Below are 19,925 nucleotides of genomic sequence, written 5' to 3'. Positions count from 1 at the left end.
CAATATATTATAATATTATAATAATATAATACTATGAATTTAAAAAAAAAAAAAATGAATTTCAAATTTCAAATGTTTATGATTGTCTCAAAAAGGGTCAAAATATTTTGAAAATGTTAATTTGCTCTGAAAATGGTCATTAATAATATTTGGTAGAAATTTGAAGAAAAATATTTAATAATAAATTATACCAAAAATACAATATCGATTTGTCAAAAACTAGTTTGAGTAATATGTAATTCTCTTTTTCCATAATTTTTTCTTTTGTTTTATCCTGAATATATAACATAGCAAATTTCATATTAACAATAATCCATTTTACTCTGTTATTATTAAAATTACTGAATTAAGTATAATTATTATTGTGAACGTACAATTTGCAATGTATGTTTGTAATACCGCGGAGACAACACATTCTCCTCATAAAAAGTTTCAAATCCCTATAAATATTTTTATTTGGAATTCCGACCAAATAACAAAAAACCAAATTTCATCTAATTTTTGTTGAAAAATTCAATTTTATCAAGTTGTAAATGGAAATGTCTATAAATAAAATGTAATCATGTAGGTATTTTTAATATTGATTATTTTCCGAAAGAACAACTTATGAGGAACTTAGTATTATACTTCCAAAGTTTTTTACATCGAAAACTGATACATACCTAAGTAAAAGAAAAAAACTTAATAATTTCAAACATCTATAAATAATACAAAAAGAGCCGAAATATTTTGAAGATGATAAGAATGTGTGATCAAAAGATCACGTTAGGTAAACAATTATACTAAGATTTTAACTTAACAAGTAAAATATCTGTTTAATGTTTAAATTAATTGTATTAAAATACTACATTTTCTATACAATAATGTTATTAAGTAATCAATTTATTTTAACATATTTTACCATTATTATCAATCGTCATGTATACTTATTGGTATAACTATAAAGTGGATAACCAAATTCTCTGTATTATGTAAATACCTACGGGCTACGGGCTACCATGTATGTGTATATAATCTGCATTTTGGTCATGCTGAGTAGCTGTGTAGGATATTCTTGCATCGCAGTAGTATTATTCTTCGATTAAATTAAGTCGTAGTTCGAAAAAAAAATTCGTAATTGGTATTGTTGTTTTATAAAAATGATTTGTAGATACTATTATATATATAGGTAGATACTATGGGCGTACGTTGATCTCTAACAACGGTCTCGGTTGATACAATATATTATATTATGTCAAGTTTCATGATGAGGCACCTTATAATATTATTTTTTTTGCCAAGGCTAACCTATATTATAATTGTAATAAACATTATTTACATATTGCTCACTATAAATGTCTTCGAGCTGTGTAAATTGATAAAATTGAAGCCAAATTTCAACCTGCGGATAAAATACCTATCATGGCTGCCCTCGTTTATAGTTATCACACTATATATAGTAAACTAACCTGTATAGACTTTAACCGAAAACCTAAAACATAGTTTACTCCACTATTCAAAATTCTTTATCGGAGAGTAGTTGTTTTCTTCATAATTGATAAATGGTAATATAATACCTAAATACCTTCTCAGTGTATAATAATAAGAATAACAAATAACAATATCATCACACGCAACACACACATATTATAACCTTCCGTCTCCTACTCGTAGAAAAATCCATTGATTGATACACGACGCCGAGCATACTAGTCAATGAACCCTCAGAAACCCATTGTTGTCGAATGACGCGTATATACACTTATTATACGACTTGTGATTGTCAGTACTTTAAATTATAGTATAATTATAATAATATATTATATTATTATGAATATTGCAGACACTGATAATCGGATTAATGCGTTGTACACAATACACTTGTACAGTTGTACGTCAGTCATAATGGATTTATAATTTAATTTTTTTTCACACTTGTTTTTAATTTTGACATTAATATCAATCGAATACAATTTATGAAATACAAAGCTCAGTATTAAAATGTATAGTCTTATTATTAACTCGGTTCACAGTAGAATGGGTGTCAATGTCACACGCGTAATAATAATAATTTTTTTAACTAGCCATTAGATATTAATGAATGTACGACCATGGTTATTATTATTATTATTATTATAATTCTCTAAACTAAAAGTTGTCTAAGCTGAGGTTTGTAGATTAGAAGTGTCTTCGATTTCTCATGTAACGATTTTCTTATTTTGTTGTAATTCAAAAACGAATAACTGTAGTAGGCACTTAAAATTTACACCATACGTTTAATTCGTCAATTCATATACTTGAAACAATTTTCAAAATATTTTGATTTGTTTTCAGCTGTTGGTGGACATTTTCAATTAAGTTGAATTTAATCAAAGTTTTAAACACATTTATTTAATCACTTTCATTTCAAAATACTGTGTAAGTAATATTTTATTCTCGGGATTTTATACTCATAATTTTTATTCAGCAATTTTATTTTTTTAGCCATTTTTTCTGGGGGGGGGGGGATTATAGAGTTATATTAGCAGCGCAGACCCTAGTAATTGATAATTTAAACTAAAACATGATTAAAAACTGGGGGAGGAAAATTAATAACTATAATAACAATAATAATGATGACTCTGTTTCAGTCCAATCCTGTGCAGAAACAAATTTTTACTAAGTGACTGCAGCTGTTTCGCAATGCAACCAAAATTAAATAAGTGGTTGGTGGTGTTCTGACAATGGAACTTAAACGTAAAATATTATTTATTAAAAAATATTTTTCAATTAGAAATATTATTTCATAGATTTATTATAATATTGATATAGCGGCAGAATGAAAGCAAGAACCGAAGACAAATTTAGGAATGGCACTTTTTGATATTAACATACTATTAATTGCGTTTATAATTATTTAATTATATTAAAGCTTATTTAGTTATCATTAGAAATTAATTTCACTAGATGTAGCCAAATATAAGTATTGCGCATTAAAGTATTGAACAGATTTATATTTAATAATTTCTACAATATAAACTTTCTAAATTATATGTATTGATTGCTATTGCTCTTTGAAATGTAGAAAGGAATTGTTTTTCTTTTTATTCGTTTTTAAAATACAATGATAGCTCGACAGTTATTGTAGTATCAAGTAATTGTTAATCATGTCAAATTTGTTTTTCCTATTTAAATATATAGTAATACCAGTATCTAATAATCATGCAGTGGGTGTTTGGTTTATGACACCCCCCCTCCCCTTTGAGCAGTATCAAATCAAATTATTATATGATTACATGAATTAAACTTTAAAAGAATATTAATTTAATTTTATAATTTATTATAAATTATTATAAATATCTATTGATCGTACATTCGTACTAGACATAATGTATAAATATGTTCATAATAATAAAAATCAAAGTTTTAATTTGTATGTTTATATTGTTAAATATTTATAATAAACAGCCCTCTTGAAAAAATCCTAGTTAAACCACTGAAACTATATAAAGTTTGTTTTGAATATCAAAAATGAATATTTCAGCAGTCATGTCGTAGTGTGTTTTTTTTTGGGGGGGGGGGGGGGGGCCTTTTCCCGTTAAATTTTTTTCAGGGCTTTTTTCCCGCAATTCTAATATTAAACCAATCTACCCACTTAGAATAAGCACAAATAATTTGATTTAATTATATTTGAAATTTAAATTAAACATTATTTTACAAATTTGAATTAATAACTAATAATATATATATTATATTTGTCAAAATATTTGTTTTGTTGTAGTATGGGTATTTATAATTCATAAAATACATAGGGCGCAGTAACTGGCACCTGGAGGGTTAATTTTGTAAACATTCAATACAGTGAGAAAATGTATAAAAATAAATACAAGACGATGTCAAATTTTTCTAAACAGGGGGTGTTGGAAATCTGAGGGAGATCTTTACGCAATGAAATATCTCTCACTGTTCATATTTTTGTTGTATTTTATTACTTGGAAAATCCTCTTAACTCAGTTATCTATGTCGTGTTATCGACCACTCAAACTCGTTATCGTGATCAGTTTTTAATTTACGGTTTCTTTATTTTTGGTGTGATATTGACTACCTCTATAATATGTCATTATATGAGTATCAATAATATTGTCATTAATGCTGATTTATTATTTTCCTATATCTCCTCGACCAAAAGATTCACGCTTGCTCATGCTGCCTCTATAATAAATTAATATAATACGTAAAACACGAATTCTACACGCTCCCATAATATCATGGCATGTAGGTAAATACTGTACATAGTATATTTAATATTATTATAGTCGCAGCGGGTCGTAAACGTAGGTCGATGACAATTTTAAGCTGGTGGCAGGAGTGGCTATCACGTGGTAAACTTGAGTTGGCTATGCCACTGCACCCAAGTGAAAAATATTTGTAAAAATCCACTAATGCACCGCCGTTGCCACTGACTTATCCTGCATTCGGGCTGGTGCACTGGCGTACTCTGGTGGCCATGACCGGCCTCTGTCACACAAAGTGCTTTTATTGCACTTGTTTCAGACCAACAACTAACAAGTCACTAAAGTGGCATTAGGGTTGAATTTCGTAATTATTAAATATTAATCATTCTCTTTCCGTGTGTGCATAATTTAACAGTAGTTTAATTTTCATGGTAATTTCTGGCCGGTCTAGGAAATTTGCGTATTTAATAAAGATTAATCATTAGATTCATTTCATTTTTATACAAACAAAACTATGGCGAAAAACCGATATTATCGTTGCTAACAATTCATGAGGCGCCATCCAGTAGAACGCGGTGTGGTGTCAGTAGAATCGCAAAATTGCATTACTTCGAGAAATATTTCCGAATGAATGGCGCTATAGTACCGACTACTGTGGTAGAAGTGGTAGAGTTAAAGAGAGAAACGATTTTGAAGGTTTCTGGGGCACGGCGCGATCTGCCGGTGCACAAAAAACGCTTTCCAGCCATATGATAATCTTAGCGTAGTGGCGATATTACATTATTGTGCACGTGAGACTCGGGTGCGAGAACGATTCTCGTTATCACGGATCGTCGTAACCAACCTGCTCATATTGTGCCTATGTTTATCATGCATTTATCCACATGATTGATAACAGAGTTCTTTCGTCAAAAGTCCTTCGAGTATATTACGAGTGCGTGCAAAAGTGCAAAACCGAACAATTATTGCTGCGGACAGGACAACAACATCCAAACGGCGAAAAAACCGGCATTTTTGTTTTTCATCGCATGACGAATATTATTTCAATTCGATTTTTCACATTTTTCTTTTCGTAAAACCCTGTACCACGATCTCGGCAGCCGGACCGTTTCACTGGACCAGAAGCTCGCACCTGACCCCACGGGACTGGATTTTGGCCCGTACTACTTGGGTGACACAATGCCCAGTGAACTACGCCGCTGTCGCCCGAGCCGCCGCCCCCGTGTTCGCCCGCAGCATCTTCTGCTCGCCGTCGCACTCCAACACTACGCTGTAGACCAGATCTGTCACCATCATTGAATCGTGTGAGTACAAAATACGTGAATTCGACAACTAATATGTTAAGCTTCAGTGTTATTGTAGGTATTATTATTGTTATCAGACGGTGTATTGTGTTCGTTTCGTCCACCCCCCCCCCTCACTCTCCTCCAAGATCCCCCAGTCGAGGTCGTCGCCGTCGTCGTCACCCTCTCCGTGACCTTGGCCCCGTTCCGTACCCGGACGTGTCCGATAAAGTGTCAGGCAATCGATGACGTCATGACTGCACGGTTTATTTATTGCGCCATCTCTGAGCATTATTCGCAGACGTATTCATGGACTCTACGTAAATAATAATAAGGTTGTCAGCTATTGTCGTCACCACTCATCAAAAGTACGTGGACATTTCATTCCCGACCCCGAAACGTACAGTTTGTTTGTCTGTTACGCTATTTGGTATGCTATATGCCTATATGCAATGTGCATGCATTGGTTATTGACGATAAGTCATATTTACGCGGACTATTTGTAAGGTCAATGTGATAAATCTAAATTATACATGCCGAACATTAGGAATAACTAATAAGTAAAAGTGGTCAATCCGTTTTACGATAAATACATACCTACTTCGTGGGGCATAGGCGGGAAAATCCAAGTCAGACGTGTAGTGGTCGTTGATTACGTTCTAAGTTGAAAGATAAATATCTTTTTTAGACTCTTAGAACATCGTATGCCGTATGGATACGGGATTATGGTATAAAGGGTGGTAAATGATAGGCGGGGTCAATTATTCAACCATTACAGATTGTCTACGTCTTTCTCTTTCTTGATTACGTAAATCATATACGTGGTCTACTTAAATGTTCGTATGATAAACCCAAACAGTGCTTATTCATTTATTTAATCGCGATACGACCATAATATTATGTGTATGAGAAACAGCTGTCCCCATTTGACATAATTCTGCGGGGTTAAAGTAAACTTTTCACTACCGTTGTCACACCGACGGCAACGTTTTCCTGGACGACCCTTTTTCTTTTGCGCTAGTTGAAGCACACGTATTAGTCGTTGCCGCTTTCTCTGTATAATCATACGACTATACAATTTATTTAACAATCCGTCAAAGATGACATATTTGTTGGACAAGGAGCAAAAAGTGAGCAATAATAAGTTGCATGTCACATAAATTACACAGTAATATATACACATTTCTATTTTACAAAACCATTTGCATTTGCAGCATTTTAAATCATTTTATTCACCGCCCCTCGAAGTAATACCGCTACTCTAGTCCTCAAAAGACCCTAAGTCCCTAAAACAACTTCGAATTATAAATGCGAAATAATACAAAACAAAATAATTTTTTTGGTTTATCAAGTCTATGAAGCACATATTTACTACGATTTTAATTAGAATCAGAGATAAAAACCGAGGAACTAGCTTTGTGTATTATACTATTATATAATATGTTTCATATGTTTCTTATTGAATTGCTTGGTAAATATTTTCATGAAAAAATATTCCTGTAAACTATAAAAAATTTCAACCTTATAGGAAAAAAACTATCTCAAAAATAATTCTATATTTTTAAAAACTTATCTAATATTTACTCAAAATTATTACAACTCTTATGAAGTAAACTTTGAAAGTATTTGAACATTTGTATTTTTAAGCTTTTTGCAAAACTTTTGTCATTTTAAGAATACAATTATTTTTCAAAAAAGAGTTGGAACTTTTTTTTTAAAGTAGTTCATTTTTTTACATTTTTATAATTTATGCACTTCACAGACCCTGCAGGCCAAATCATCAATGTTTAATTGTTGTCGTTAAAAGCGAGTATTATCATACATTTTTGTAATCTCATTATATTTTAGGAATATGTTACATTTCATACATGGGTAATTACAACCATTGACTACGTTGATTTCTCGCTTAAAAATACTGTGTCTGTGTCTGGAACATGCTTGAATGAGTCTTTTGTTTACATATGCATATTTGCAATAATCATTTGTTTGTTAACCAAAAAAAAAAATATATTTTTGAACTGAATTTGAAATGAAACATGTTAATACGAAATGTTAATATAATAATACTTAATTAACAAGACACCTTAAACCTAAAATTGTACCTATATAAATAAACCATTGAAGTTTTTTTGAAACGAAAAGTGGTAGAAGTGGGGGATACGGTGGGATGGCATCCCGCCACCACTTTTTATAATTCACATTTTCCATCCCTCCACTTATTTTGAACTACTTCGACCACTGGAAACGAAGAATTTAATAGTTCTTGAATATGTTAATTTGCTAATTATATTTTTTACAATTATTGCAATTGATAGAAATAAACAAAATATAATATTATATTACTTTATATAATATTATTAAATACTAAATATGATCGACCAACCAATGAAATAAAAAGCGTAAATGTATTATTGGACTTTAATGTGTTCGGTCGGCTATAGTATAACTAATCACTATGGTCACCATTATTATCAATTTTTTTGATGACTTTTCCGAAATATTATAAAGAATATATTGAGGAATATACCGATATCACAAAACCAAAACAAAGCCAGACTACGCACGAATCAACGCAGGAACTTAGGTGTCTTTATTTTCTGTTCATATAATTATTTTAATGGTATTTTAACACTTAACTAAATTATTATCTATAATGTATATTGTATATTGTATATGTGATTTCAAATTCGAAATAAATACCTATATAATATGACCACTGATTCATATTCATAAGGCGTTCCTAAGTATTACTAGATATTAGGTACTTAATGTATTATATTATCTATATATATTATGTTGAATTGGTATTTTATCCAGATAACTTCAAAATTATGACAACATTTTGATACGCCGTTTTTAGAACTGTCTGCCTACCTATACGATCAATGGATATTTTACTTATTCTATTTTATAGGTAATTATTAAATTCAAGCGATACCTGATTATTGCAAAAGTAAACAAGCCGTCTTATTTAATAGTTAAAAAAAGGAATTAAAATGTTTTTTTTAGTTTTTCCTTGGTTAAATTATAATTAAGCATATCGAACTAAGTACATTTTAATAATATATTCTTTAGAAAACAACATATTATACCAATGCATATTAAATACCTATATCTTAATTAGTAATTCCCCAATAGTAAATGCAGTATGCGTATGTATTGTATTGTATTGTATTGTATTTATTGTGGGTGTTTGTTAGCACAATAATATTGACGGCTGTTAGAGTTTTGGCTTAACGCCATCACCAGGTGTTAAATTTTTATGAAAACAGCAAACAACTTTTACACGTAAAACTTGAAATTGCATTCACAGTCGGCGTGTTCAATCTGTTCTTTTTTTATTCTGTGTTTACAATTATTGATTATTGTGTAGGCTAGACGATATTGATTTGGTGTTAAAAATCGAATGTATACAATATAGTATTTAGGATAATCTTAAAGCAGTCAATGTTATAAAATTATAATCATAGAGTAATTATAGGTGTGAAGTAGCATGACGCAATATTGTTACATGAAAGAATGTATTTTAAAACATAATAATATACTTGTGACTGTCGACTGTCGTATTATTTTACTATACTTCTTTAGAATACTTCATAGATTACCAGCTCACCATCTTCATATTAAACTGATATTTTATAATAGGATATTAGGTAGTGCCTAATGCTTAAAAATAATTTGTTACTGCAATGGTTGTGTTAAAGTATCTTTGCTTAATTAATTTATAATCTATTATTAAATAACTATTTTTTTTTCTTAATTGTACAAAAATTAAAATTATAAAATTATGTACAACCAAAAATTAAGTACCTAATTAACAATTTAGTAATAAGGGTTGAAATTTGAGAGTTGAACCAAGTATTTGTGGTGTTCCAGGGTCCTATGGATCTTTAACCCGGGCTTGTACATATTAAATATACATATAAATATATCTGTGCAAGAGGTATAATTTTAAGTTGTTAATTGTTAGGTAATTTAAATGGATTTCATTCGATGAAATTTGTAATTTTGAACCTTTGAGATTCACTTTTCACACCAATTTTCTTCAATTATCATGTTGTATAACTATTACAATAAATTATGATATAAGGTATTATATAATACTCTCGACGAGAAATTTTCTGTTACTTGTTAACCCTCAATAAAGGTATATCACAGCCCTCAGCGGTCAGCCTTCAAGTGTAATATGTGCCATAACAGGAGAAATTGTATGTACACAATTTGTATCTATTTATTTTCTTTGTCAAGGCAATTTAAAGTTTAAAAATACAGTTAGATCCGGTGCATCCGGTTGCGTGCTTGATCCTATTTACCTTATTCAGGATGCGTTTCAAAACACGTCTCTAAATCGTAATGTACAACTACGTTATTGCGTACTGCAATATTATTGTGAATATATTCAAATCATAATTTTTTCAAAACTGTATTGTGCATATTTGTGGTTGTCATAAATATACTTAGTAGGATAACATAACGTTGTAGGATATTTCAATTATCGTCTTAGCCAATAGAAAACGATTGAAATTTAATGGGTTATAAAAATATATTTATTTTAACACATAAATATATAATAATACTCAAACGTTTTCCGACTGTCAAAATAATAAGTATATAGACATAGGAACTTCATAGGAAACACTCTTCAATAAAATTTAATTAATATTGAATAGGTATTTAATTTAGGAGAAAATAATGTACCTGATATCATAATATTATAATATACTTTTCTATTACATTTGAAATTGATAAATATGATACTTAGGTGACACAATCTATTTTTTATCATATTATACTATGTATATATTTTAATTTGATTATGTACCTAAAAGGTAATAATAATAATTTAACACTACTGTTTTTTAATCGAAGTAATTGAACAATTTTGTCATTTTATTAGGATTACCTATAGTAATAGCAGATGCATATACCTATAAACAATTCCATATATTTAATAGTGATTTATTAGTCAATTAAATAAAGTGAACTAATGAGTAATTACTAGAAATAACGAATACGTAATTATTTACAACTATAATTGACAAAAATTATGGGTTAAAAAGTGTCACGTAAACAATCATGTTTTATTCATGTAACGCTAACACAATTAAAATTATCAATGTACCTAATTTAAATATAAGGTGATTTTTTTTTAAACGTAAATTATTATATGTAATTTTAAATTATGAAGAAGTGTTAATATTTTAAGGTTAATGCCTATTCTCTATTTTATTGTGTTCGGTACAATGTAGTACAAGTAAGGTCTACGGATCTACTACAGAGTAGAGAGGTATATATAAAGGTGCCTTGCAAAATGCCAAAATACAAAAATATTTACATTCTACTCCGTTTTAAAAACTTTAAATAGTTATAAGTTATAACTAATTAAATACTCGTTTGAAATTTGATTTTAATACACTCAAATTCTCAAAAAAATATTCTAGATATATACTTCAGAATATAAAATTAAAAATATATGCTGTTTATTTTATCATTTAAAAAGTTAAAAAAAATCTACAATTTATTATATTAATAAAAAATAGAATACAATGTATTTCCGTAATATCTTCAAATTAGGTGAAGAAAAAAAGTATTTCCAAAAACATTCATACTTTTCGAGAAAATGATTGTTTATCCTTACAAGAATCACCTTGTGTATTGTATAATATATAAGTTTATGTCTAAGTGGCTAAGTAAAATGTATTATTACAGCCATCTTGCACCAGTTTACTTTTTATTTTATACTTAATTCATAATAATTTAATATATTTAGGTATAATATACATATGTATATTTAATTCACATTTTTTATTTTGTTTTGAAAATTTTGTGAGTCACGATTTAATATAATATAATGTAATATAAGTAAGTTTATGGTTGTTTAAAACATAATTTTTTGTATTTAAAAGAATGTTCAAATACTAAAATTGTATTAACAAATCATTGTAGTTTGTACCTCAAAGTTTCTATCGAAGAAAAATAATAAACCATCTAGACTTTAATAATTATATTAACTGAACATTTATTGTGAAACAATTATTTACATCTTAAAATTTGGTAATGATTGAAATGTCTGTGTGGTCTTAGGTTATATTCAATCTGATTCATTGATTTGTTATACATATACGTGTTACGCGTTTAAATAAATGATGAATGAATTTAATTTATTCAAATTAAATATTATAATCTGCAGTCTACATATCAAAAAAAGGGTATTCAAATTAAATATTATAATCAATAAATTATATCCTATATAACTGTGTATAATAGTTATTTTCATATAATATAATTGTAGTATACCTATAAAAATTATAATAAGCAACAATCGTATATTTAATTTCTCACTTGAAGTTTGAACCACTTGTGATGTATTACTAATAAGTAATAATGTTCTTGGATTTCTTACCGGTTTTTGTACGTTTAAAAGCTTAATAAACGTCAATAACTCTGACGTATGAACGTAAAACTGAAATTTCCATTAAAAATGTAATAAAAGTAGTTCCTAGAATATGGCTCATAGCAATCTCTATAATACAAATCTCTGTTTGGAGTAATGAAAAAATTTTAAACGAAATATTTTTTAATACTTTTAGTTTTGAAATATTTTCATTCTTGTATAATATTGTTTTTATGGCTATTGTGTGACACTATGACATCTGCTAATTGTTCATTATAATTATTATATCTTAGATTGTAATTGCTGCAAAATAATTGTTAGTCATCTTTAATGTATGTATTTAAATCATTAGATCAAACGAGGTATAATAGTATTGTAGTATTATTAATGAATTACAGTGATTTTTATTAATGTCTTGCTTTTTTCCTAATAGGCGTGTATTTACGTAGAAGTTAGTCTTTAAATTGTAATGTGTGTTGTATTAATAATTATATATTTCCCTATAAAGTAAACAGTATACATATACACATTTGAATATTTGTATATTATATGATATTTATTCTTATTATTTAAACAGATATAATCATCTATAAAGCAAAGTAAATAGTATAGTATAATTAGTAATAATAGTTTAATTACTTATTAGTTGGACTTAAAATGTCCCACATATTAAAAAAAAAAAGAATTAGATTGATTCCATAGATTTCAATTATTAACATCAATCTACTCTTTGGCCATTATATTCCTCCTTCCGGTCTGCACTATTACTTCCCCTTCCCACGCAAAAACCGTCTGTCTAGTTTTCTAATCTGCTTGGCATGCAACTTCCTGTGTGTATTTGTGTGTGTAGTGTGTACGTTTGATGTCACACTCACAAGCCATTCATAAAAAAGGCAATAACACACACACCTAGATAATACAATTTATAGTTGAACTCTATGAATAAAAAATGAAAATAAAATGAATGGGCTCTAACCGAGCCCACTAGGTCATTCGAAATGATTATATGATTATATTCATGAGTGCATTTTTTTATTACCTATTCTTTTTTATGCAGTTTTTTTTAACAAGCCTACAATGTGTACCTACAATAATTTTAGAGTACCATATTCGTGACAATAATGATAATTATCACATGCTATTTTATAGATCTCTAGATCGCTGCGCAATTTCCGTTTGTTGGGATCCGGAAGTGTGCGTGTATCCAAGTATGGTCAAGTTATTTAGACATCCGGTCAATAAAATAGAGGGGAGAAAGTTTCTCTTCAACTATTCCTATAAGAACAATATTCATCAAGATCAAATTTACAACTGAAAAACAATTAAAAAATACCTTTTCAACTTTATGAAAATGTAATTACTAGGGGCCTACATAGCAAATGTTCCAAGTATTATGGTAAAATTTGTACATTTACATGTAAATTGACAATTTTTTTTAGTTGTTTGGATATTTTTTAATTAATTAAAAAAATGTATTTTAAATTATAACATTATATTCATTTCAATAATTTAGACTTAATATCATAATTTTAATTACACTTATTATACTTTTATTGTTGTTGTTACTTGAATAAATTGTATAAACTTCAAATACTTCCATGCTTATAAACACTTATACACAATACACGCATTTGTATTTAAACACTTCGTAACATATTATTTGACCAATCAAATTATAATATTATAATAAAATATTAAATTATGTTATGAAGATAGGTAATGTACCTTATTCGTGGAAAATTACGAATAATTACAACACTTCTCAGCGGTTGTCTATTGTAGATTCTGAACAGAATGATGAATGTATTGATCTTACAAGTTCAATTATGTGTCCAACATCACTTTTATAAGCATTAAAATCGTTTCAATTTTCAACTTTGAGGTAATTTCTTGTAAAAAATTAGCATTACTTAGTATTTTTAGGGCTCATCACTCATAAATGAAGAATTAGATTAAAACTTAAATTTTAAGCAAAACCTATTAACTAACCTCACGACAAAAGCTATTCCGTCTAGACGCGCCTTAATATATAATATTATATTTGGCAAAAAAATAGTAGTATAGAAAAATAAATTATTACCAAATACCAATTGTAGCGATTACAAATTTAACAAGCATATCCTTTGAAAATATATAAACTGACAAACCACCTTTCTTAAGAATCGTTTTTCGCATACCTACAATGATTTATTTATCATCATTAAATTCAAATTCAACACAACCATTACAGTGACCCATACGATGACGAGGTACACCGTACACTCGATAATTACAGTGTACAACTATAACGTAGAGCCACTTTCTTTGTTTTTTTTTTATGTCTCAGTGCACAAATATTAAAAGACTTTGATACCAAGTAGGTATGTAATATGTTTCACGTTTTTATCATAGACCTTAAACTGAGGTTAGGTTAAGTATAAGGTTTTATGTTTAAAATTATCTACCGACGTCCGGCGGACGTTGGCCGAGTGTCGTCTCCAGAGACGTCGATTGCTAAAGAATAAACAATGTGTGCCGAACATAATACAATAAATTATATTATATTATCATTATCGGTGGCTGCAAAGTCTTCGGCCTACGCCGACCGCTAACAACTGGTGAACAATAACAAGGGCGTTGCACTACTCGCAGCAGACAGAAGTGGTCAGGGTCGATTACACCACGCTCGGTCAATATCCGGGATGTGGGTTTTATGGCCCTATAAAAATCCTTCGGTTTCTAAACGATAATCTTCATATTTAACGACGCACAGCCGCCGAGTTCCAAGGGTTGATTTCCTAGTATCGGTCCTCAGCGGTCGTTATTCCGTTCCCCGAAATCGACGTAAACATTCGTCCGTAAAGGCGTAAACGTGCTATTAATGCGATAAAGTATTGTGTTGTCTTGTATATGAAAATATTATGTTATATTGTGCATATAAGGGCAGCGGCGATTACATCAGACTTCCATCTCATATTAATTGATTATTACATTATAATACACTATGGCGTCTAGCACAGGTTTATATTGTGTACATTGAAAAATCATGATATGGAATATGCCCCAATCGGCCAAACCGGTAACAATGAACCCCCTGAAGTATTTTATTATCATAGTTGATAGTTATTGTACTTTATTAGTTATTTGTATACAGAGATTAGTCAGATTAGTGCGTAGAGGCAGATGAATAACGACGAAAGAAGAGAGACAACGCGTTTCCTTCGTAAAATCGGAACAATATTATGGTCGTGGGGACGTCGAAACGAATATTTCTAGAAACGAATAATAATATAAGAAGAGAGAAATAATAGCAATAATAACAACAACAACAACAACAACAACAACAACAACGACGACAAACTCGTTTCCGGTTACAACACGTCGACGGCTAAACAGTGTTGGTCTGATTTTGTCGAGATCCTATGGAAGGGGTGGGACCCGTTCGAGAAGACGAAAACAAACAAAATTCTCGTGCACGCACTTTGGCCGACAGATGGCGCTAAACACACGATAAACCCGGAGCGCGAGTGCACCCTCGCCCCGATAGCCACGTGAAAAACGCGTGTCTCAATCCTATTGCGTGTTGTAATAATTTTGTAATAGTCGCCTGCGATGTGGCGACACAATGTGTCATAACGGACATGCATCGTAGTACGCCTATCGATAATCAACAATAATATTGGAAAATAATTCGTATAATAATAATTATAATTAATCGAAACGATAATTCCTGTGACCCTATTTCTTGTTGTTTTATAGTTGTGGAGACGTCGACGACGACGACGACGACGACGACGATGCCGCTTCATTGATTGCGCGCCTGCCTGTGACCACCGCCTCCGTTCCGTTTTCCGCGTACCATGCGAGACCGTTGCATAGTCGCCGCCGAAGTCGTATAACAATAATAGTAACATTGTATCGTCGCGCGCGGTGGGGTGGTGTGATGGCGGCGGTCTCTCTTCGGGTACAATGACCCCGGCGGCGGTGTCGGTGCGCGCGCAACTGTACTATAGAGTACACGCTTGTAAACGCATTTCCCGCCATGGCGGCCGTCGCCCTCGCGCGGCCACGAGGCTCGATTTAAAATACATATTACAATATAATTATTTTTATATACATAAGGAAAACAGAAACATTATATATTTTTATTACTACGACCGGCGGCGCCGTGGCGGTTCGTATGACGGGTTCGAGACCGCAGACTATGGGGGGGGAGGGGGTAACTAGGCAAGCAGACAGACGCTTTTGCCGGAAGCGCATTTTTTTCGCTTTTTCGTCAACCGATTAAAAACGCTATTTTGATAGATATAAATATACCGTTACCGTTCTCTTCGAACCGCCACCAAAGCCAAGAGTCGCCAACGCGTGTTTGGCGATGACGACGATATATTTATAATAATATAATGACCGGCAGTGACAAGATACACATCGATAACACAAATAGTGTTTTTTAACGGGAAACACTATTATACTTTATAAAATTAACAGAAATTATCATTTTTTAAATTGCACAGTCGTTTTTGGAAAAAAATTATAAATGAAAGTTTAAAATGACAACACAATGAACTATAACACCCTTACGAATTCTTAGATATTTTCATGTAAATATATTAATCAGCTTTTAGAATCGCTTTTTCAATACTGTAAGTTATCATCTAATTATAATTTAAAATTAGTCCTCATACCAGCTATCTAATTACTGCCAATTCCCCAAAGCGACCTAGATCATATATAACCGTTTTCCTAATCTCCATTCGGTTTTTTCCTTTGTTTTCCTAACCAAGACACCGGCCCCCTCATAAGTCATGACTTGTCATTTTCGATTGGTCCTTCTCTTTTTCTAAAAACATCTGCCTGTCCCGCTATGGTTATAACTTATAAGTTATAAATTATAATATAATATACCGCAATGAAATTAACATTCCACTTATGAATATAATATTATTACTGTTATTCTAGTTCTATAATCATTAATATTTATCACTATCTAGCTTAAATACACAAAATTGACTCTTTTTCTATTAAATTACTAGTAAAGTAGTAAAGAAAATCTACAATATTTATGTAATAAAGAAAACGAGTTCTATCCGTGAAAATTACAATAACTGGAAGACGAGACCAAAGGGATATTAGGCAATTCAGATAGTTTAGGTTAAATTTGGTTTTGTAAGTTCATTTTTAAATGTTTGGAGGTAATTATTGATATTGACATTTAAGTATTTAACTATTGTTGGAAATCAAAAAGTGATTGATGGTTAGAAGAGAAATAAATGGGTTGATTGTAGATTTAAAAAAGGACAAGAGTCTTAAGGACAGGTGGTCAGAATCGACAGAAGAAGGAGTGTTGTATGTAGTATTTGTTTTGACTAATTGCGAATTCGATTTTAAGAAGTGTGGTTTTATTTAAAATAACGCCACGCATAGGTAGGAAAAACATTAGTATCTGGGTTAACTTGGTTTGTACGACCTTGATGGTTTATTTTGAGTTTATTATTAGATTGTTATTGTTATTGTAATAATTGTACATATTAAATATCTACAAATTATAATATAGCAGGTATTTTACCGGACACTACCGATATAGATTCTATAAAATACAATGTATTATACACCTTTTTCTCTCTATGGTATTGCACTATTAAATATTATTTCTGAAAACTTATGTTAGTTATGGCCACGTGACTTTTTTTTAAATTTAATTAAAACGTATTATACACTACAACCCAGTTTAGCCTTTATATTTTTAAATAATTGAGAAATAAGTTTAAACTATGGACTCTAAAGACTAAAATATTATACATATTGAACATGAACGTAAATTGCCAATCATTGACCCCTTGTAACAGGACTGTTTTATAATAATAACAGAATATGCTTTGTAAATATTATACATTTATATCTAATAAATTAATATATTATTGACCTTTTTCAAAGTTTGTATCAACATAAACCATATTTTATAAAAATAAAATATTAAATATATTTAGTTTTGGATATACTTATTTCTTATATGGTTTATTTATAGACATCTACTTATTCTATAATATTATGAAAAATATTCTTATGCGTAATATTATCCAACACTCTTGGGAAAATGAAAAACACTACAAACGTAATTGTTTTCTAAAATAAACTTAATGTCGTTGTACGTTCCAGTTCCTAGAAAATGACGTCAATTGAATGAATTTTATGTAAATTAAATTCATACAATGTTGTATTGTTGACAGTCATGATTCAATAATAGAAAGTTTGATTATGATTTTAATCATTCGAAAACACTATACAAATAAATAATATTATTGTAATTAGTGACTTATTTTATATTGCTCTGTAATATTAGGTATATATTGTTATTTATTATGAATATGATCGATTTACTAAATATTATACCCGATACTTATTATACTTAATAACTATAACTACATACAAATAATAAATGCTTTGATTTAGTTATTATGTAAGCAGTGTGGGACACAATATTATATACACATTGTGAGAAGAGAAAATGTTTCCCAATAAACATTTAATCCAATAATTTATATTAAACGTGCTTGAGAAAATTTAAAATTAATTTAAAATAGAATAAAACCGACTATTCACGACACCTCGGTATATAACTGCAGTAGTTGTAGTACCTAAAGAATTGTATTATATCTGTATGCATTCTGTACTATATTACATAGTATGACTACTAACTAGTACATAATATTATACCCATGGATTTTTTTTTATTTTGATCGTATTATATCCCAGCAGCTGAAAACCAGTGAAAAAGTTTTATAAAAACACTGCTGCATACTTCTGCCATAGGTTTCACGTTCACGAAGCTGTGATCGAAGGTAACTATAATATAAGACGTAGTATAATAATATGCTTAGGTACCTATAGAACACACACCCCTCAACGGCCGGACCTACTGCAGTAGCTGACGTGACGGCCGACAGTTTTCGAAACGTACCTTTACGGACCCGCCAACGTTAGAATTTAGAAAATTGCAAACTTGAAAATCGAAGTCCCGGAAAAAGAAAGGGACTCGGAGCACGGTTTTACTCCATTAAAATATAATACGACGAATGAGTAGCATAGTTTTTAAGCTCGTTTTTTTTCCGTCGGTGGTCAATTTTTTCACGCAAATCTCCGATCTTCGGAAACCGCATGATAACGCTTATCGCGTGGTAAAAGCGGCTGCGGGTTCGTTGGCTGTCACTTCTCCGTCCACCGTGGGCGTGGTCGATCATTGACCATACCTACTAGAACGGCCTTGAGGATGTCTACGGTCGTACTATGGCACGTGACGTATCGTGCGTATATCATATTATTTAGTATATAGTTGTATCTTGCACGTAGCGAATACTGGGAAAATAACTCGTGCTGCATCGGGCCTCGTGGTGGTGCGTGAGGGGGGGGGGGGCCTCTTATCCCTCCCCCGCCCGACGCGCGCACAAACTGTATTTACCCACTCTGGAATTTCTCCGGCACGATGGGTATCATGTGCACCGTGCAGCGCGATACGAAGACTGGTACAGGTGCGCATCTATTGCGCGGCAGATTCCGACGAAATGGCCGTGTCGTGCATGCCACCGTCGATGTCGATGAACCGACCGATGATAGTAGTACGTATATACATACCTACAATACTACAAAAATGCAACAACAACAATAATAACATTATTATATAGTAAACACACTGTTTTGATTCGGCTGCGTAGATGACGGCGGTGGCGGACACAGAGCGTATACACAGAGGCGGAGATAACCGCGACCGTTGCCCCGGCACGTATTCCGGGTATAACGACGTGTAACGGGTCGTTGTCATCGCGATCCGTTCGCATATTATAATGTTGACGTTTTCACTGCGTATTGTCATCGTCGCGGCTGCCTTTGTTGATGTTTTCGTCCGTTGTCTTCCGAAGTCGCGGCGCCGAAAGAGTTCAATGAATGGATCGAAAGCTAATCAACCGGGTGACCAACTGCCGCGATGTTTCGAAACGTTTCTCTGCCACACGTGTGCCCGCGCAGTACAGATTTAATATAGATACACCTATAACTTCCTACGGCACGCTCGTCGATACACGA

The 19,925-nt window shown here is 31.1% G+C and overlaps 1 long non-coding RNA gene across 1 annotated transcript; it reads left to right on the top strand.

Moving 5' to 3' along the window:
- The first annotated feature begins 2,360 nt into the window (after positions 1–2,360).
- Positions 2,361–3,245, top strand: LOC111032626. Its single transcript, XR_002604326.1, has 3 exons — positions 2,361–2,397; positions 2,610–2,715; positions 2,791–3,245. It is a non-coding gene; the product is annotated as an uncharacterized LOC111032626 (long non-coding RNA).
- Positions 3,246–19,925: the final 16,680 nt, after the last annotated feature.

Source organism: Myzus persicae, unplaced genomic scaffold (genome assembly GCF_001856785.1).
Source record: "Myzus persicae strain clone G006 unplaced genomic scaffold, MPER_G0061.0, whole genome shotgun sequence".
In the NCBI taxonomy this organism is placed as follows: domain Eukaryota; kingdom Metazoa; phylum Arthropoda; class Insecta; order Hemiptera; family Aphididae; genus Myzus; species Myzus persicae.
Note: the sequence above shows the minus strand (reverse complement) of the source record. Positions and strands in the feature narration are given on the sequence as shown.